This window comes from Carassius gibelio, chromosome B23 (genome assembly GCF_023724105.1).
Source record: "Carassius gibelio isolate Cgi1373 ecotype wild population from Czech Republic chromosome B23, carGib1.2-hapl.c, whole genome shotgun sequence".
Classification (NCBI taxonomy): Eukaryota; Metazoa; Chordata; class Actinopteri; order Cypriniformes; family Cyprinidae; genus Carassius; species Carassius gibelio.
The window spans coordinates 20,848,282-20,867,800 of NC_068418.1; the positions used below are offsets into that span (position 1 = coordinate 20,848,282).

Here is a 19,519-nt window from a genome sequence, read left to right on the forward strand (position 1 = left end):
TATTTATCTCTCTCTGGTCTAACTGTTTCTATTCCATCAGCCCATCCATCTTCTAATGCCCTCAGCAGATATTACTGTGCAGTATATAATTGTTAATTGCAGATTTCAGAGAGCGATACTTCGGCACTGATGCTTTGTGCTCGGAGCGGGTGTTGAGTTTAAGCTCCAAGAGTCTTACAGACTAAAAGCTTATTTACCTGCTTGATTAGCCGCCTTTTCTTTCTCCTCCATTATTGAGGGGAATGTAGCAGTAACTGTGAAACTCCGCTGTGGTTTCTCTGAGGTAGTTTCTCTTCACGAGCCGTTCCACCGATGTATCGACCCACACAATAACGATTTTCTTTGTCCTGAAAGAGCATCTCTCTTCTTTGCCAGGTTCAGTCGCGGAACCCCGAGGCATTTTTAATAGTGGCTAGAGGAAAATAGGACATCTCACAAAACAGTCGCGAAGGTGTAGATGTGTTTGTTTAGCCAAGCGCCATAAAACAAAAAGTATCTGCTTATCGTTTATGCAGTATGTGGGTAGTGTGTCTGTATGTTTGAACCTCTGATTTACCAACTTCCTTATTTGTAGTGCTTGTTCCTGCTCATGGACTTCACATTCATTAAATAATATTATTTCATTAATATTAAAACTCATGATTAAAAATACTTTAATCACTCCACATCTGCTATTTCCCTGTATCATTTATTTCAGTAGAAATGTTGTAAAAGCTAATTTATTTGTATTGTTCATGTTAGCTCGAGTGCAAGATTGATTGAAATATTGACATTTTTTAAGATACTCAGGGTTTTATTTTTGATTCTGTGCCACTGGAACACACATTCACACAATACACTCTCTGTCCTCCCTCGGTTGTTACTCTTACTAAGGCCGAAAGTCCTCGAGGGTCAAGATCCCAGTGGCGTCTGACTGAGTCACAATCATGTTACTGTTGCTTCGATGGCTGATGCAAAGGTGGGAAACACACACACAGGCATGTAAACACAAACGCACATACTCGTGCAACAGAAGGCCATAGGGTTTTATTCCCATGAGCTGCTGACGGGGACTGGGAGGCCTGTCTTGTCAGATTACTTTAATCAGATTCCTCAGTCCTCTCCACATCTGTTAAGGGCCTCTAGCATGACCCAGTCAAGCACTCATACAGGAGTTCTCTCTGTCTGTAGACCTGATAAAGATCAAACGTTCTCTTCACAGAGGCTGTGAGAGCTTGTTTGCGATCCCCTCAGGTAGTTCAGATGGTGCTTACACACCCTCTTGATTGTCTCCTCGCTGCATTAGCAGCCAGTTGGTTTCTGCGGTACTGTTGCTCTGTAGATACACTTTGTTCACTAAAATGGTGTTTGTTCTTACGATTCCCAGTTGGGAGAACTGCAACCTTACTCAGATCTGGTCCATGTTCACACTAATTTATTGACTTCACTTTTAAATACAATGTGCTAACGAGTCTTTGTACTTTTGTACTTCCACAGAAATGTGATTCAGTATTTTTATGCTGTCACAAGATGGGCTGAATATGGATAGTTATCTTATTTGATTCTGATTCACAAGCTCTTGACACGATACTGATTTTGATTCAATTCGCTTCAATTCCAATCAGTTTGGGTGTGTTATATTCAATAATAGCTAACATCTAAAAATTTGGTATAGAAACAGTGTTGTCACAGAAATGGCTAGTACATTTTTATTATAAAGAAATGGGAAGTTACACTTCAAAGTAAACATTAAATTTGGAAGATGAAAACTGAAGACAAAAAATATTCTCCTGCAATCTTTGTTTTAAACATGTTTCACTCTGCTAATGCTGTAAATTATAAAAGACAGTTGTGAAGGACGATACAAATCAGTATCGGTATCTTTTTCCGATTTAATTACAATAATTGGATCGTAAAAGTTATTTTTTTCATGAATCAGGCTACACTAATGGCACTGTGTGTTTTTGATTGACTGAAATGAATCACTTATTTGTTCAAATCATAAATAAGCTTTCCATTGATGTATGGTTTATTAAGATCGGACAATATTTGGCTGAGATACAACTATTTGAAAATCTGGAATCTAGGGTGCAAAAAAATCTAAATACTGAGAAAATCAACTTTAAAATTGTCCAAATGAATTCTTGGCAATGCAGATTACTAATCAAAATTGAATTTTTGATATAGTTGCAGCAGGAAATTTACAAAATATCTTTATGGAACATGATCTTTTCTCAATATCCTAATGATTTTTGGCATAAAAGAAAAATGTATGATTTTGACCCACACAACGTATTTTTGGCTGTTGCTACAAATACACCCCAGCGACTTAAGACTGGTTTTGTGATCCAGGGTCCAGATATATTAATAATATTTTTCATGAATTGGAACAAAGGCTGCAGAGTATGTCTTTAATTTACTAAAAAGAACTGATTCTATTTATTCATAAATCGGGATAAACTGTTTGCACTGATAAAGTATTGAGAGTGATTTGTGAAGAAGAACTGCTTCATAAGAATCACATTAAACAAAACAGTAATTTGTGAAACCTAGCTTTGTTAGATAAACTGTTGTTAAAATATTGAATTACTTGAGTTCAGCAGAAAAAGAAGTGTCATCTTCTACCGACTGCCAGCATTTACTGTAACAGAACAGAACGCAACATTCTGGTAATACTGCTTTAAATCTACAGTATAACTTCAAAATCAAACCACGTTCTCGAATATCTGGCGGGATGGCAAACGAAGGACCCATCCGGCTGGGACGGAAGTGTTCTGTTTTCTGCTGATGGTGCATAAACCCATTTTGCATCTCCTCTCGGTCCATATTGTTATCATGATCTGGCGTTCGATTTAAACAGGCCACTGAGTATTTCCTCTCTCCCTGGATGGTGTTGATTTCAAAGGTAGGGAGAACTGACCTTGACAGAAGAGAAAGGAAGTGATATTTATGTCTACAGTGTGCTGAGGAGTGCAGGGCTTGGTGGGGGATGGATGGATGGGTGGGTTAGTTTTCATCCCTTTCGCAGACGTCCCTGAGGAGATCGATCACAGCGGGCTCTGTTTGCAGCTGATGCATGGCCCATGTTCGAGACACACTTGGCGCTGATGTCATTCTGTGCCCGGCCCTGAATGTCTTGGCGTGTCTTGGATGGTCTCCACTTCTGATGTCACACGCCTTCGGGTCTTCATAACGTCACTTTACTGCCGCTTTAATTGCAGGAATGTCATGAGCAACACCCATCAGTGATTTCAACGCTGTCATAGTTAATCAGGATCATTAGATACTGTATTGTCTGCTCTCTTCTTTCCTGTTTTCTTCTCAACTCTTTAGTGAACTCTTCTCTCTTTGTCCCTCATCTGTTAACTTCACGTCTCTTCTCTTTTTTTGGGCTCCACAGTTTTCCACTTTCCATTTTTTTTCTTTTTCTTTTTTTATTCTTCTGTTCTTATATATTGGCTCTCCTCCTCTTTAATCTCTTCTCTTCTTCTGTTTCCTACTGTTTTCCTTTACTTTTTTCACATTCCTTGTCTCTTCCCGTCACCTGTTCTATTTTCTGATTTCTCAGCTCTGTTATTGTTTGTTATTTGGTTTACATTTTCTTTTGTTTTCTTTTCTGTTTCTCCTCCTTTCTTTTTGTTATTTTCTTATAAATTTCTCATTTCTTTTACTTTTCTAATGTCTTTTTCATTTTCTTTTCTTGTTTATTTTTCAATTTCTCATCCTATCCTTTTTTTCTTTGTTCTTTTATTTTGTATCTTCTCATTTTTCTTTATCCCCTTTCTTTTTATATATGAGGACTCTTTCAAATAAAATGGATTTTTCTTTCAAATGAGCTATTTTAACAGGCTGCTATGAAAATATCATTGCATTTTTTTTTAATAGAGCATTCAATAATTGATTAATAGCTATTACAGTGAAATAATTGAACCTGAACACTGGAGCCTGATAAAAATCCTGAAAACAAATTAGGAAAAATCTCACATGGACTTGGTTTTTGCATCTGAAGACTTCATATATATTTTTTTGTTTTTCATCTTCCTATCAGTTCTCTACTTTTTCTTTCTTTCTCAATTTTTCTCTTATTTTCAATCTTTCAGTTCTTGTCTCTTCATTCCTCTTCTCTTCTTCCCTCTTGGTTCATCTTCTCTGTTCTCTTCTTTTCTCGCCTGGTCTTATCTTTTCGGTGGAGATAGAGTTTGGCAGACAGTCATTGGGCCTGTGTCCACACTCATAACCCTTCATCGCAGATCTGGCCAGCCCAGCGCCTGACTCACGTGGAGATGTGGAGATTTTGTGCTAGGTTCTCCTCCTCTTGGATGAATCCCTCCTGGTGTGATTTATTTTTCGCGTGGGCCATTTGGATGGACTTTGGGTTTGTGCTGACCGACCTACAGCTTGCTTGTGGGCTATTGTTCTGTTATTTTTACTTTTTTCTTTTTTTTCTTCAGATTTAAGTCCAGTAGAACCTTCAATGACACAAGATGCTTGGCTTTGTTTCAGTTAGCACCTTTTTAGGTTATGCAACAACCCTTGAGACCTGCATCCAACACACAGATACACACAATCATCAGAATGAAGAGTGTTATGTGAGCAATTTAAAAATGAATTATTAGATTTATCAGTAGCTGTTCCTTACATTCAGATCGGATTCAATTGATAAGCTATGTATACACACCACTTGGGCATTAAAAAAAACATAATTTAATGAGACTGACATTGACTGACAATGAGTGTCTGTTCATTCAAACTTGACTTTTGGTACATCAAAATAGCATTCAGCTAACATATTGACAACATATGTGTGCTTACTAGGCAGGGCCACAGGAAAGTCTGCGGGGAGATGATAAAAAAAAGTGGTAAAAATACGGTAACAGGCCTGCTTCTCTTTATTATGCCCTTGAGTTTGGCTGTTTTGCATTTACTGTCGTCCTGAATGTTTCTCTGTGTCACCCTGAAGCCTCAAGGGCCTCAGTTACTCAGCCTAACCCAAGCCTTGCATTCATTAAAATGACATTCCGGTCCTAGTCCCTGAGGTAACACATACATGCATGTGCACACACAGGTAGTTTCATGCATGCATTCATTGACACACGTTATACACACATGTACTGTTTAAGGACTGTGTACACTATGAGCTAGCCTGGTTTAAAGGCCTGGACTCTCTCAAAATTAGCTGTTAGCAGTAACTAACTATGTGTACTTTATACGTTGACACAGTCTACCCTTTGCACAGCTCTACTGAGTTATTTGGTTGGCTAAAATACATTTAATTGTAGTTCTTTGGATAGTTACCTTGACAGTTTTTTTCTTTAACAGTTGTTTAACTACTTGAAGTAGCTTATAACCTGGGATGTTTCAAAGTAGCTTCCCCAACACCACAGCTGTTACTAAAAAAACCTGCGTTGATCTCCTTTGATAGTGTTTGTGTGAGACCATCCAAATGTCCTCCGGTGGTAATCTAGCCAGAGAGATCTGTGATGTTAACAGCCGCTGTTCCTGGAAGTCATGTTGTCTTGATGGGGAGGAGCTGTTTGTTAATTGGCTCAGACCTTTTGTAGACACAGTCGAAAGGAGGAAAGCTGTCTCAGCTCATTAGGTTCCCTGCCTGCAATGCCCTCCAAAAATAATTGAAAGACCCCAAACAGAAAAGAGAATGTTGCTTTAATCTAATTTGCAGGCAAACAATGGTCCAGGGACTATGTTAAATTCATAAAATTGGCTTAATGCAATGATATTTAATGAGGTCATTTTCGCAGCCCTGGATAGCCAAGATGGCCTGCAGTGAGACACATGGTCGTGCACACGTACAGACTCATTAATGCATTTAATATGTATTCTCTTTTATATTCTTTACTCAGTCGCACACGTACACTCGTGCTGCCAAAGAGCTAGACGTATAACGGCCTGCGGGAGGATTGTTTAAACAGGGTTGTCCTACTGTCCGTTTACATTCTCACACACTGCACAGAAAAATATCCTCAAGATACATTGCTGCTTCAGCGCAAATTTAACAAGGACTGACAGTCACTTTGGCTCCAACAAGTACATAAAACATTCAAGCTGAAGTCTCAATATGACCCAACGTCACTTTTGCATGTTTCCACAACAGCCGCTGACAAAACTTCTGATTATTTGTGCATGTAAATACTGTTTTGCATTTCTTAGGCTGTTGGATAGTTAATTTGGTACCAAATTCCATTTTAAAGCAAGTGACTCAGCAGCCATCTTGCTAATGCACAAGGCAGCTATTTTCTTGTCCTTTAAATAGAAATCCAGTTTGCTTAAATGGAGAAAAAAAAAAACATTTTTTGTTTTGTAAGTTTGTGTCAAACTTCTAGTAAGAAAATACTAGACAAATTAAATTTGATTGAATTTACCTCTTGTTTTGTTTTAAATATGTATGCTACCTAGTTGTGAACTGATTGATTTAGCATGTAAGTGTTATCTAGATACAGTAGGTGGCCAGCCAAAATGATGGTTCTGCCGCCGTGAGTATTGCCGGCGCTGTGTCTGCAAAGTGCATTTGCAGCTTTGAATGCTGAGTGGCGCTTTAACCACAAGTTATCAAACAAGCGCATTAAAGCACATTTTTTCAAATAGCCATCAGCTTTGCTTCACCGATGTGTTACTATTGATGGCTGCAGTCTGGGAAAATGAAAGAAAAACACTGTAGTTAAAATATTTAATATGGAAATACATTGTCATCATTTGTGATTTAGAAACTAAATTAATAAATTAATTCTTATCAGCATATCCAGTATATTTTAATAATTTTTTTTACAGTTTAATATTGTGTATTTTTTTTTATTCTACTACTACTTATAATATGATTAACCACAAAAAAGTAATGCATTTGACAACAACAGCAAGGCCTTTTATTGTTATGCTTTCCTCCTTGCATTTTAGTGACAAGTGTCAAAGATTTTCAAGGTAACTTTAAAAATATATATTTTGGTTATGCACTTTATAGTTGAGTGTGAACGGTTACAAACGTATCTTTAGTTATTCAAGGGGTTGTGGTTAATATTAACTGAACTAATTTTGTTTTCTGTAAGGTCAGAGACAGCTGATGATCAGTGTGGCCTTGATGAATTCATCTATCTCCTACGGGAAGTCAATCAATAGATGTAATAATCAATTCTCAGTGTTCAACGATGCTTTTTCCTTTTCTTTCTTTCTTTTTTTCTTCTTCCAAGAATACATTTGTGTCTGTGCAAGCAGGGTCTGTTTACTGGAGGTTGCGTCACAATTACATGTGCTACAGTAATGCATCTTTTGCTGAACAGGCTTCTCAATGGAGAATTTGTACTTCATCATGTCGCTTTGGAATCGATTTGACTCAAATCTGAACAAAGAGAAACATTTTACTGGTTCAAGTGAATTATAGCAAACATTTAGTTTAATTAAAGTCGTTGCACAGCACTGTTATGTGAACGTAATGTATTTAAGCTATTTCAGATCAGCTGTTTTGTTAGTGTCATGAGGTGGGTAGGTGGAGTGATTGTGGTTGTTGGCCCCTTGTTAAATAAACTGAGATAACATTTTGTTTTCCTTGGAGACTTTGGGCAATTGAGATTTGCCATCCTTAACTACTGCTTTGTTTGCCGTTGCATCATTTAGTCTTAAAACCATGTTGTTTTTCAGAAAACAGCAAAGCTCGGTTGTATTGGTGCGTCAAGATGTTATTTTAAAATCAAGACACAGTTAGACAAGTTGAAGGTGAGCAATGATAATATCTCTGGCATGAAGTATGTAAATGTTAGATTTGATAAAGTTGCATCACCTGTTGTTGTGTCTGGTGTCAGATAGATTCTTTTTTGCGTAACTCTCTTATCTGGCTTTGCTAAAGGTAACATGATTGATTGTCTGACATGATCCAGACACTCATTCACTCCCATGCAATTTATACAAAGAGGTCTGAATTGCTTATTGGAAACCAATAGGAAACTTTGATTGGTTTATTTGCCATCTTTCGCAGTTAATTACAGTGTTGCAAATCTGGAGGCTTCTGCTACTGGGTGACTCTTTTTGTTTGGCCACCGCTCACAAAAGTCATATGTTCTCTCATTATGGGATGAACATAATTTACCACGTTTTATACACCTTTCTCTGTAAGCATTTGAATTTTGGATTTATATTTGAACACCTGTAAAACAAATGCTAGAAATGCTTTTTTGTCTTTATAAATAATCTTACAAGCCTGAGACAACATGTTTGAAAGATCAAATAACTGAATATATAAAAAAAGACCATAAATATTGTTGTTGGACATCAAAGTATATTTATAATAATAATAATAATTAAATTATTCAAAAAATATGTATATACAATTTAGATTTTATATCAAAATGTATTAAATGTAACAACAATAACTAATATAATAACAAAAAATACAAATATAATACACAACAACAATTGTCATTATTATTTTTATTATTATAAAAATATATTTAACAGCAACAACTTTTAATTTTGTTTTTAACATTTAAAGAATGTTTTTTTTTTTTGTGTGACTCAGTTCCAGTTCCATCTTACAATGGGCCAGTATTCATCTTTCAGTTAAGCCACACTTCATCTCATGATTTTGTTCCACATATTTTCATTATGGTTGCTTAATGCGAGGAACATTCCACATATGTGGCACCACATGGAGTTCTGGAAAAAAACTTGTTTTGACATCTTAGTTAAACTTCTGATGCTGCATTTTTCCAAAAGATAAAAGTCACTAGAAGAGGATTTGCAGCAGATGTGTTCTTCAGCCGACATTTTTGGTATTTGATTTGAATGGTTCTCATGTACACCAGTGAGGGTCAGACTAGCATTTATACAGTTCGACTTAAGTCCAGCATCATGTTGCAGCTCTTAATAAAGTTGTCAGCCAGCTGGCGAGTAACTCAGTTTTATGTCCTCGCCAAAGCCAATTTTACTCTAATTTGGCACATGCAGAGTATTAATTTTGGACCCTGATAATGCAGAAGTAGATGGTCCACAAGCTGTTTATGGAAGTACAACAATAGTGTGAATAGTTATATATATTCATATATCAAGTTTTTTCTAACTTAAAAGATCATTCACCAGAAATCTAAAAATATTTTACTCATTCGCTTGTCATTCCAAATCTGTATTTCTTACTTTCTTCCATGAAATGCAAAAGGAGATGGTTTGATGAATGTTTGTGCTGTTCTATTCCATATAATTAAAGTAGACCATGAAAGCACCATGAAAGAATCATAAAAGTCTTCCAAATGACTTATGCGCTGTGTTCAAAGTCTTCTAAAGCCATGCAATAACTTATGTGAGGAACTCTTTCTCGACAGCTGTGGTGGTCACCATTCACTTTCATTGCGAAGAGATGCTTGGACAATCTGCTCTAAATATCATCTTTATTTTCCACAAAAGATGTGAGGCTGAGTAAATTATTTAAAATCGTTGAGTGAACTATCCCTTTAATGATTGCCCTCATGGTCTTGTGGTATAAGCTGGACTAAACTGAATGCTGCTAAGACAATGTTAGCTTTCTTCTCACCTTCCCACATATCAAGCCAAATATTATTACAGTGGGTCTCAGCAAGCATTCGGTTGTACGGAGCCGTTAGTGGGGCAGAATCCTCCATCCCCGCAAGGGAAAGGTCAAGGAGCTTGTTACAGAGTGGAGTGCCTGCCGTTATCCCCCGTCAGGCAGGAATAATGGAAAGCTCCAGAACGCCGATGCAAGAAATTAAGGCCACCATCAAAAAAGTCATGAGACTCGCTCCATTCACCCTGTCATTCTTTAAATGGACTCCTAGGTCTTTTTAATGGGGGAAGACCTGAGCCAGACCCCACTGGAGTTGAGTTATGGGAATATGAGGCCCCCCCAGGCTTCCAGGGTGGATTTTGGTCCTGGCGGCTTTAGATGTTTTGGAATGAAGCTGGAATGACTGAGCATGCTGTGCTTCCGTGGTGACCTGCGTCAAATCAAATCTGGATGAGTCTGCTCACTTGTGTTTTATCTGAATCTTGTGTGTATTATTGCTGTAGCTTTTTCTTTCATAGAGGTAAAGAGTTGTATCGTACATACAGTGATGCTATCAGAGAGTACAGTATATGAGTGAAAGCAGTTTCTGCCCAAAGCGTTCTATAATTCCTCACTTGCTTACATTCCCTGGTTAGAGATGCCATAGTTATTTATTAAGAACAAACAGTTCTGGTTCCATAACATTTCTTTGGATTCATACCTAATCCTGTAATTCCCCACTCCCATACTCTGTTCGGAAATGTCAAAGTACTTTGTTAAAAATGAATATTACATTTCCTTGAATTCTGATTGTGTAGTTGGGTTCCAGCTGTGCTAAACTACATGGCATAATAACAGCTATGACGCAAAATGTGCTGTGACCAGCTGCTTTTTAATAATATCTGTACCATATTTATGTATTTATATTATGAATTTTTTTTGGTTAAAAGCAGATATATATTTTTATGGGGAAACATCCATTTAGAGCTATGACAAAAAGTAATATTTAGAGTACTCTTACATACATCTAAATAAAAACATTAAACAATGGCTATTAATTGAATATTAATTAATAATTCCAATATTTGTTGATATTAGTATTCTTAAAAAAAATGTAAATAAAAAAAGTAATAAAAAAAACCAACAATAAGTTATTGGTTATTGTTGTTATTATTATTATTATTAAAAAATAGTATAAAATACATGTGGATAATCTCAATTCCGTGGTTTGTTGAATTAAAGAATAATAATAATAATAATAATAATAATAATAATATATATTTTTTTATGTAATTATTATTATTCAATTTATTCAAAAAAAAAAAAAAAAAAACTTTTCTAAAGACCACAGTTTGAAAACCCCTGCTCCATTGTATTAAATAGAAATCCATATTAATCATCTTATTAGCTTTCAAACAATAGCATTATCATGGTATAATGTCAGAAATCTATAGTACTTGTGTAAACATTTAGCATTCATTGCTTTGCTGTGGAAGAACACTTTTATTTGTTTGTTTGTTTTGGTGAAATAAATCTCTTGTTTTGCGCTGAAGGCTTCAGAAATAGCGATGAAAGGAGAGCTGCGTTAGGATGTGATGAAGAAAGATAAACAAGATGGTAAAATGGGTAAGGTGGAGGAGGATAGATAAAAAAGGTGACAAAATGGAAGATATGGAACGTCTTTTGTTTGTGCCAGCCTCAGGTGTTCCGTGTAGACGTTCTGCATTGTTTTGTTGGCGGCTGAATCACGCGCTGGCTAATTGTCAGGTTTTATTAGCTAATTGGAGCTTGTTTTTACACTATGGCTAAATCGTTTTGAGTCTCTTTTCATCCGCCCCTTGTGGAAGCTCCAAAGAGTTGAGGAAAGAAAGATGATGTAGGTTATCTTTTTGCCATCTTCCTCCTTTTTTATCCTTTTCTTCAAACATTTGTCGTTCCGTGTATGCATAACATCAGTTCATTCTGTTTGAGTATTCATAAAGAAACCAGGCAAGAAATGACAGACTAAAAAGGAGGTTTTATTGAATGTGATTGCTTTGTCAGTGGGATCGCCTCTCTCTCTTTTGTCTGCTGTTTGTCAGAATTTCATTAGCATTTCTGAGATGCCACACTGACAGGAGACGACGTGCATTGTTCTCGACTGGGGTTGCGCTAGCGTTTGTTAGATGCCGAGAGCGTCAAGGGCTCATAAACGTCTGTACGAGTGCACCGTCTGTAATTCATTCCTCTGACATTTCCACACTGCTTCCTCTAAAGCCATCGGACATCACCCTTTGACCCTCCGACCTAATCAACTTCCTGTTTCCTGAAAGCCAACTTCCTCTGGCTGGTCTTTGGTGAGAAGGGGCAACTGAGAGTGACAGAAAAGTCCCCCATTGTAGACGTGGCATGATTTCGTATATTTGTTTTAAAGGAAATGTATTTTCTTTTCTTTTATTGACAGAACAAGTAACTTGCCTAGAAACTGTTTACGGAGAACAAAGAAGGAATGAGACTGGGATGTGATAAACTGATAGGTCACAACTTAAAATATCAGTTGTTTTATTGTATTATATTTTTACATAATTAAATACTTATTTATTTTTTCCTAAAGTCTACCATTTTAAAGTCTAACAATAACTATTACTAATAATAGTCTTTAAATATAAGACCATTCATAAGCTTGGGGTAAGTAAGATTAATTTACAGAAAGCTCAAAAGAAAGCTCAAAAGAACATTTATTTGAAACGGAAGTCCTTTGTAGGTTTTAAATTTCTTTACTGTACTTTTGATTAATTTAATGCATTGTAGCTAAATAAATTTCTTTAAAAAAAAAAAACCTTTTTGACCCTGAACTTTTAAACAGAAAAAAATATACATATTGTTGTAAGATTCAAATATGTTTGATAAGATCTTTATACTTCAACATTTTAAACATATTTTAGTCTTTTTACTTAAAAAATTCTAAATGTCTAATTTTGAATTTTCAATGTTAAAAATTTGTAATTTACTAGCAGTTTATGAGAGAAAACGGTCTCTATTATACTATTACATATTTTTCAGTCTGGTGAATCTTATAAATTATATTTTTATTATAAAGTCACTTTTACTCATCTGGACCAAAAATACAGACAAATACCAAAAAAGTTGTATAATTCTCTAAATGTAGGGCCTTTTTACAGCAATATTGATGTATGTGATTAAATGCCATTCATCTGATTAATCAACCAGGATATCACATAATTAAATAAATTAAAATTTAATAGAAATCGTTTGACAGTCCAAATTTTCTTTTTTTTTTTTTTTTTGATTGATTGATAAATTACATCAAGAGTTCCAGATTAAACTATTGGGTAAAAACATGTCGCTTACCTCATCACTTCAAACCAAAGTTGCATTTTAATGCGCTTTGTGGTTCGGTTAACATCGTCCATGTGCGTGACCCTTTTTCACTCCTGCATCTGTGTAATGGCTGACATCTGTGGGCTGCTCTTAAACTTCAGTGGCTCCAGTAGAAATGTCAGTAAGGGGGTGAGATGTCTCTTTGGGTGGTATCGGCCCTTGAACTGCTCCGTGCGGAATGGAGGCTGTGCGCTGGAATGCAGGGCATGGTAGTGCTCGTGTTGGCGGATTAGTCTGAGTCGCTAACCTAGATAAGATGACTGTGCCTGGCACTAATTATCCACCCAGCCTCCCCCATACTGGTACTGCCAGGCGAGATCAAACACTGCCATTATAACTATGCTTATACCCCAGAGAACCACTGAGAGCTTTATTGCATTATTCATGGTTGTGAAAGTTTTTATCCCTATTGTTTTTTTATTACCTCAGTTAATGGTATTACATCCAGATTAGATGTATTAAGACCAGCTGGTTCTTGTTTAGTCATTTAAGGGGTGAGTTTAAGTTCAGGTCACACGTTTCACTTCCTGTTTGTCAGTGTTTTGAACTCAAGCGGTATCTCTTCTTTTGACCTAAATGAAGATCCTTGTTCATACATGTGACATACTAACCCAAACAAATGTGGTACTGAAATAAAATAAAGTATTAGCTAAATCAAACTAGTGACTGGGTTTAAATCCCAAGCAACACTTCCTGTTTTATGTATAAGATGGTGCTTTCACACACTGACGTTTATTGTTATAATAAATTATAATATAATGCACTATATTTCACTGTTTTACATACTGTTTATAGTAAACAACAACAACAACAGCAACAACAAAAACTTACGCTGTAAACTTTACAATAATGTAGTATTGTACCAATGTGTTTGGAACCAAACATTTAAATTGCACATATGACCTTTTTAATGATGTAGGCTACCTGTACCTTGCTGAAGTATGAACCTTTAACAGATTTATTCAGACAAACATTAAATATTGAAGAACAGTTTTAAAAATATAATGACTGTAATATAGTACACAAAATTCCAAAATGCTCCGTTCTAGATTTATTTTGAGCTGAATCTACCTTTGAAGTTTGTTTTGAACGGCTTTTCTGAGGTAAATGTGACATAGGTCTATACAAGTTTCACAGATGTCTTTGCATGGTTACATTTGGAGACTTGGAGATACAATATGATACATTTTGTAATAAGATAAGTTGTACTGCTTCTTGCAACATACCTTCTGATGTTCATTAATGTTTATTTTGTGCAGTAACTGGTAGTAAAGAGAAAGAAATGATCGGGTAATGTGCGCTATGTACTGGTGCCTGCTTTTACAGAAATCTGTCACGCTGTATTAAAGAACGCCAAAATGATATTTGTTGTTTGAATTTCATAATAAAATTCACAAGAAGGCTAAGACTTTTTAAGAAAAAAAAAATTATTACCGTTTGTTCATTCATCAACTGAAAAAAGCATAGATCAATTTTAAGATTTAAGAATTTATATAGGTTCATCAAAATGAGAATATTTAGTAGTGCATTGCACAAATCTAAACAGTATGCTAATGTTCTGTTCAGATATGTAACATCCTTCCTTCTTCTGTGTTTGCTTTCATGTGTTTTTGCTGTTTTATTGGTCTCCCATCATTCCAGCATTTAAAAAAATGCTGATGTGCCTGGACACGATGTCCCCTCCTGGAGAACTGTGGCAGCTGAGTGCTCCTGATAGGCACTTTTCTGATGACTCTGGCTGTATGCTGCACTATTGCTCTGGGTTTATATGTGTGTAAGCATGCACGTGTGTAAAGGGAGTTCTTTAATGTTTAACAGTAAGAACAGACATCCAGCACACATCAGTGCCCATAGATAAGCCCGCACAAAATCAAATCTGCAACTTCTGAAATCTGTGCATTTCTGCAGAACTGTCATTCATTTTAATGCTTGCTTTTTTGACAAGTTTTGGATTGGTTATGTTTTCAGTTAATGATAAGTGATCGGTTTCTAATTCTCTCTAATTTAACAGATTGCCTAAATCCAGTCTGCAGAATTTTCAATAGATTCCCCCCACCAAAAACAAACAAAAAAAACAATTCAAACATACCTACTTTGTAATGTTCAATAAAAAAGATCACAGAAATAAACTGGACTGGAATAGTCATTTAAAGTCAGTGAAAGTTAAAAACTATGGGAATGTAAAAATATTTATATGTCTTTATATTTTGGTCTTTATCCAACTTTTATCAACATTAAGGTAACAAGAGGACAAGGTTAGATAAAATTGTGGTGAATTGCATGGAGAAATTACCAGAGCCAGATTTGAACCTACATCTCCCATGTGAACTCCAAAGCTCAGTATGGTGCTAACTGCTAACCAACAGCTCTTATATAAAGGAGGTTTCATAGATGTTTGCCACATGAAATACAGCCTAGATTAAACAGAAAATGTTAAGTGTTTTAAAAAAAAGCACATAATTAGATGCAATGGGATCGTGGCTTGCAGATTAGTTTGCAATATACGCAAGAGTATTAGCACTCTTGACATTTCCACGTCTGCAGTTTTTAAAAGCAAAGGAAAAGTTTGCTGCAGATACCGGTGCTTCCTGGTTTTAGTTCACGTTAGTTCAAGCAATAAAAGGGAGGGAACTAACACTGGTCAGAGATCAGTCTGTCTTAATACAGGGGAGCAAAGACAAGATGACTCTAATATTATAGGAGCACTGATACCAGGTCAGGCACCAGGAGCGGGTTCTGATCTTTGAGAGTATTGACGGATCACGATGGAGTTTACCAAACAGATTAGCTCACAATCCATGTGGGAAAAACAATGTCAGGCCAATAAACAGTGCGGCCCAGATGTTGTCTTAAAGGTCAATCCGCATGCGCACTGTGTGTGTTTGAATATGTTGTGATATTCCCTATCCTCTTTATCCCGGTCCTGCTGTTCCCCATCATGCTGGTCCCAGTTGTCTGGCGTCTTTGAGCTACAGCAGGAAATACCAGCGCGGCACAAGCCTGTTGACTCCAGGACGTGGTTTGACTTAATGTATTCCTCTAATCTCCTCTCCTCTTTCACATATTCATGCAGTTACAATATTCTGTTGAACTTTAGCAAACAGACAAGTTTTAAACCTTTTGTAAGGTAGGTAAACCAGCACTTGTTAATTGGAGACTTTAAATTGGGTTAAAGTAGCTTTAATGTTTACAAGTTATCAACAGGTTCCCATTTATTTTTTAATTAGGGGTTTAGATGTTTCTCCTTAAATGATATTTGAAGAGAAACTGAGAAATATAACCTCAGTTCAGGGAACTTAATGAAAATTGTTTAAGTTAATTTTGAAATCAGACTTTTGATTGTAGATTTTGGCATCTGAGCCCAGTTTGAGATCTCTTCTGAAACTGTAGAGGAGTTACATGTATGTTTTTCTCGCAGATCTCATTGGTGTCTAGAAGAAACAGTTGATATCTTTATTGTTAATGTCATTCGTTTAATTTAGGGAACAAATGTTTCTCCTAAAATTGTATTTAAGGAGAAATGGAGGAATAAATACTGCTAAAACATTAACTTATCTAGCATAGCTAAGAAAATTTAATGAGAAATGTTTGAGTTCCTATTGAAATCATATTTTTGACTGTAGACTTTGGCATCTGAACACAGTTTAAGAAACTAGACAAGCCATATATAAGTTCTTTTCGCAGGAGAATCATCGAGAAATCTGGATACATTAGCAATATTCCTCTCCATTTCATCTCATTGGTGTCTAGAGGAAACAATTGACATCTTCCTCTTGGTAATCTTCTTTCTTCTGGTTTGTTTCTCTTTTCTCTCACTAGGAGATCATTAGGATTTAGGGGAGAGTTCATCATTTCTTTAGCTCTGCAGGCGATATAGCGCTCCTCAAATATTTCCCTAGCCGAGCTGCGATGTCTTGTGACTGGAGCTGCTCAAACAGGCACTAGAAACGCCAACACCCACGGAGGAAGAGGTTCTCAAGGGAAACACTGAGATAAAATTGGATGGATGTTTATTTTTTGATTCTAATGAGAACTGAGGAACCTGATTCTACAGTATGCTACGTGTGTAACTGCTCTACCAGTAATAAGATAAGTAGCCCCCAAATAAAATCCCATTGGTCCAAAACTGTGGTCCATGTAGCTGTATACGAAATATCAACTTCAGTCTAACTGGCTGTTTTCACTTGTTAGTGCATTGCACAGTGTGCTTGCTAAGATGATTTACTGGTTGTTAGTGGATTGCTGTTTGGTTGCAATGGGTTTAGAGTTGTTGCTAGGGAATTGCTATGCTGTTGCCAAGATGCATTCACTTTTTAGTAATAGTAATAGTCATGCTCACCACATAAACTGAGCTTTTCACCTAACTCGAAACACTCCCTCATTAATTTTCCTCTATCACAAATCCTTCTTTATTAAATGTTCGAAAATAAGTCCCCATCTGGACGGTGACCTTCTGTGCCATGCCATATATTTCTTGCCCAGCGGCCTGTACCTGTGAGAGCTTATGCATGCACAGTGCCATCTATTCACCGCCGTGGCACAGGCTCAAGGCTCAGGCATATTGGCAGGCACTCACTGGCAGGAGAATTGTGTCCCATCGAGGGCTGTTTTGAGAGTTTTTGGAGTGATTGTGGCTTGTGTTAGGAGAGTGCTAGCAAACAACTCCCACCTCCTCATCCTCCTCCTCTTCCCGCTCTCCCGGTCCAACTGTGAAGGTCTACATGCTGTTGAGAGTCTTGAGTGAAGTGTGGGATGAACTGAGCACACTTTGAATGGAATCCTCCTCAAAGCGTTCTTCTGTAGAGGCCATCGAGACATCCAGAGGGCTTAGGTTTGGATTAGTTTTAAGCCCCAGGTGAGAGAGCGTAGGTTCAAAGCGAGTCCAGTCAGGGGGGTGACCTCTCAAAGGAATCATTCATCAAAGTTAGGACAGCAGCTTGAAATTTAGTTCACTCTTTTGCTCTTGAAACGGACCGGGATTGTCATTGGGATTGTCAGGGAAGATATAAACTGCCAGAGGAGACCTTCAGACCGATGCTAATAATTGTAATTCTTGTGCCTTTTAACATTAGTCGCATCTGTTCACGAGTGTCTCCTAAAATTAGTTAATCGATGTTCCTCTCTCTGTCTCTGCCAGCAGTATTTACTCTCACTAGGCTATGTTCGGTCTCATTCAGCTATGAGGTGTTCAACCTCTGGGTGAACTACACATTTCCTGGTCCTCCTTGCGGCTGTGTACCATCTTTCAGCGCCCAAGTCGCTCATTTAACTACCTTTCTCTCTCTCTCTTTTTCTCAAACACTCCCACTCATATCCCTGCCCATCTATCTCAGTTTTACTCTTCCTTGTTTCATGGTCAAATGGGGTTTTATTAAGAATGAGAGTTTATTTATTATATGTAGTCAACTGCAAACAGGAAAAAAAAAAAAAAAACTTTTTGGGATAAAGTAACACTATGTTTGGAAAGTTCAGAAAACGCTTTATAGCATTGCCTTTTATACCGTCTTGTTGCATTTTTATTTATACTATATAACAGTATAATATACAAAGTACAAGTAATATTAAATATACGGAACATAATATATATATTCTGACAATTATATACACAATATTTATTACATAGCTTATGTGATACATATTTATTTTCCTGTTTTGCTTTTTTCACTCAGTTTCTTATTCTAAAACGTTTGAAACTGTTATGAATTATGGCGATAGTTAATAAGATTTTTTTTATTGTAATTTTCTAATATTCAGGTAGAAAGACACATATACACATATTCATATTTTATATGAATTCATATAGTTATTGATTACTGGTAATATCTAATATGCAGAAAACTATGTATACAATATTTATTATACAGCATTAATAATATTTTTTTATTATTTTGTTTTATATACACAGGTGAAATGTAATAATTATTAAATATATATTAAATAATTGAATTTCAGTATTCCTAGAAATATATTTGTTTTATGTTTTTATATCTTTTATAAATAATTCTTAATTACAATTAATGTAAGATTATGTTTGAATCTCATAGTTACGAAATATTTTTAAATCTACTATACCTTTAAGATTGACGTATTTTACAAAGATTTCCTGCTAACATCAGTGCAATGATGTATTTTACTCTGGTAGGTGTTGCAAAATGCTTAATTGCCATAATTATGTAAACTTGTGCAGTCTTGTGTTTATACTTTAATGTTTGATGTCATAGCCTGATGATTTTTGAATATTTATAAAAGTAAAAACCCCATTGCAGGTCATGTACAAGTGAGTCTTGACGTTTCGAGGTGGAGGTGTGTCACGCTTGTGGCTAATTGTTCATAATTACACTGTGAGGAACCAGTGAAGAACGACAATAAATTCTACTACTGTAATTTAGCTGGTTTATGAGGCGACAGGCTTGCGCAACAAAACTGTGTTACCCATAATTCCCGGTATGAGAATGATAGACAACATAAAGCATCAATTACACACATAATGCACATCCTTTGCTTCTCTTTTTATTGCGCCGGTGCTAAAAGCTTCCTGTGTCTGTCAAAAAGTGAGAAACAGAAGGACAAATATGAAATTGCCCGGCGAGTCCATTTTATTCCAACTAAATTCACTCGAATGCACATCACATCGTAATTACGACTTCCTTGTAAATAGGA

At 36.2% G+C, this 19,519-nt stretch overlaps 1 protein-coding gene and 1 long non-coding RNA gene across 3 annotated transcripts in view; one reads left to right on the top strand and one right to left on the bottom strand.

The window, feature by feature from the left end:
* Nucleotides 1-19,519, top strand: part of LOC128011493 (plexin-A1) — a 200,632-nt gene that overhangs the window by 58,164 nt on the left and 122,949 nt on the right. The window lies entirely within an intron of this gene.
* Nucleotides 1,675-13,571, bottom strand: LOC128011507 (uncharacterized). Its single transcript, XR_008182576.1, has 2 exons — nt 12,830-13,571; nt 1,675-4,519 (listed from the first exon to the last, which is right to left on the bottom strand). It is a non-coding gene; the product is annotated as an uncharacterized LOC128011507 (long non-coding RNA).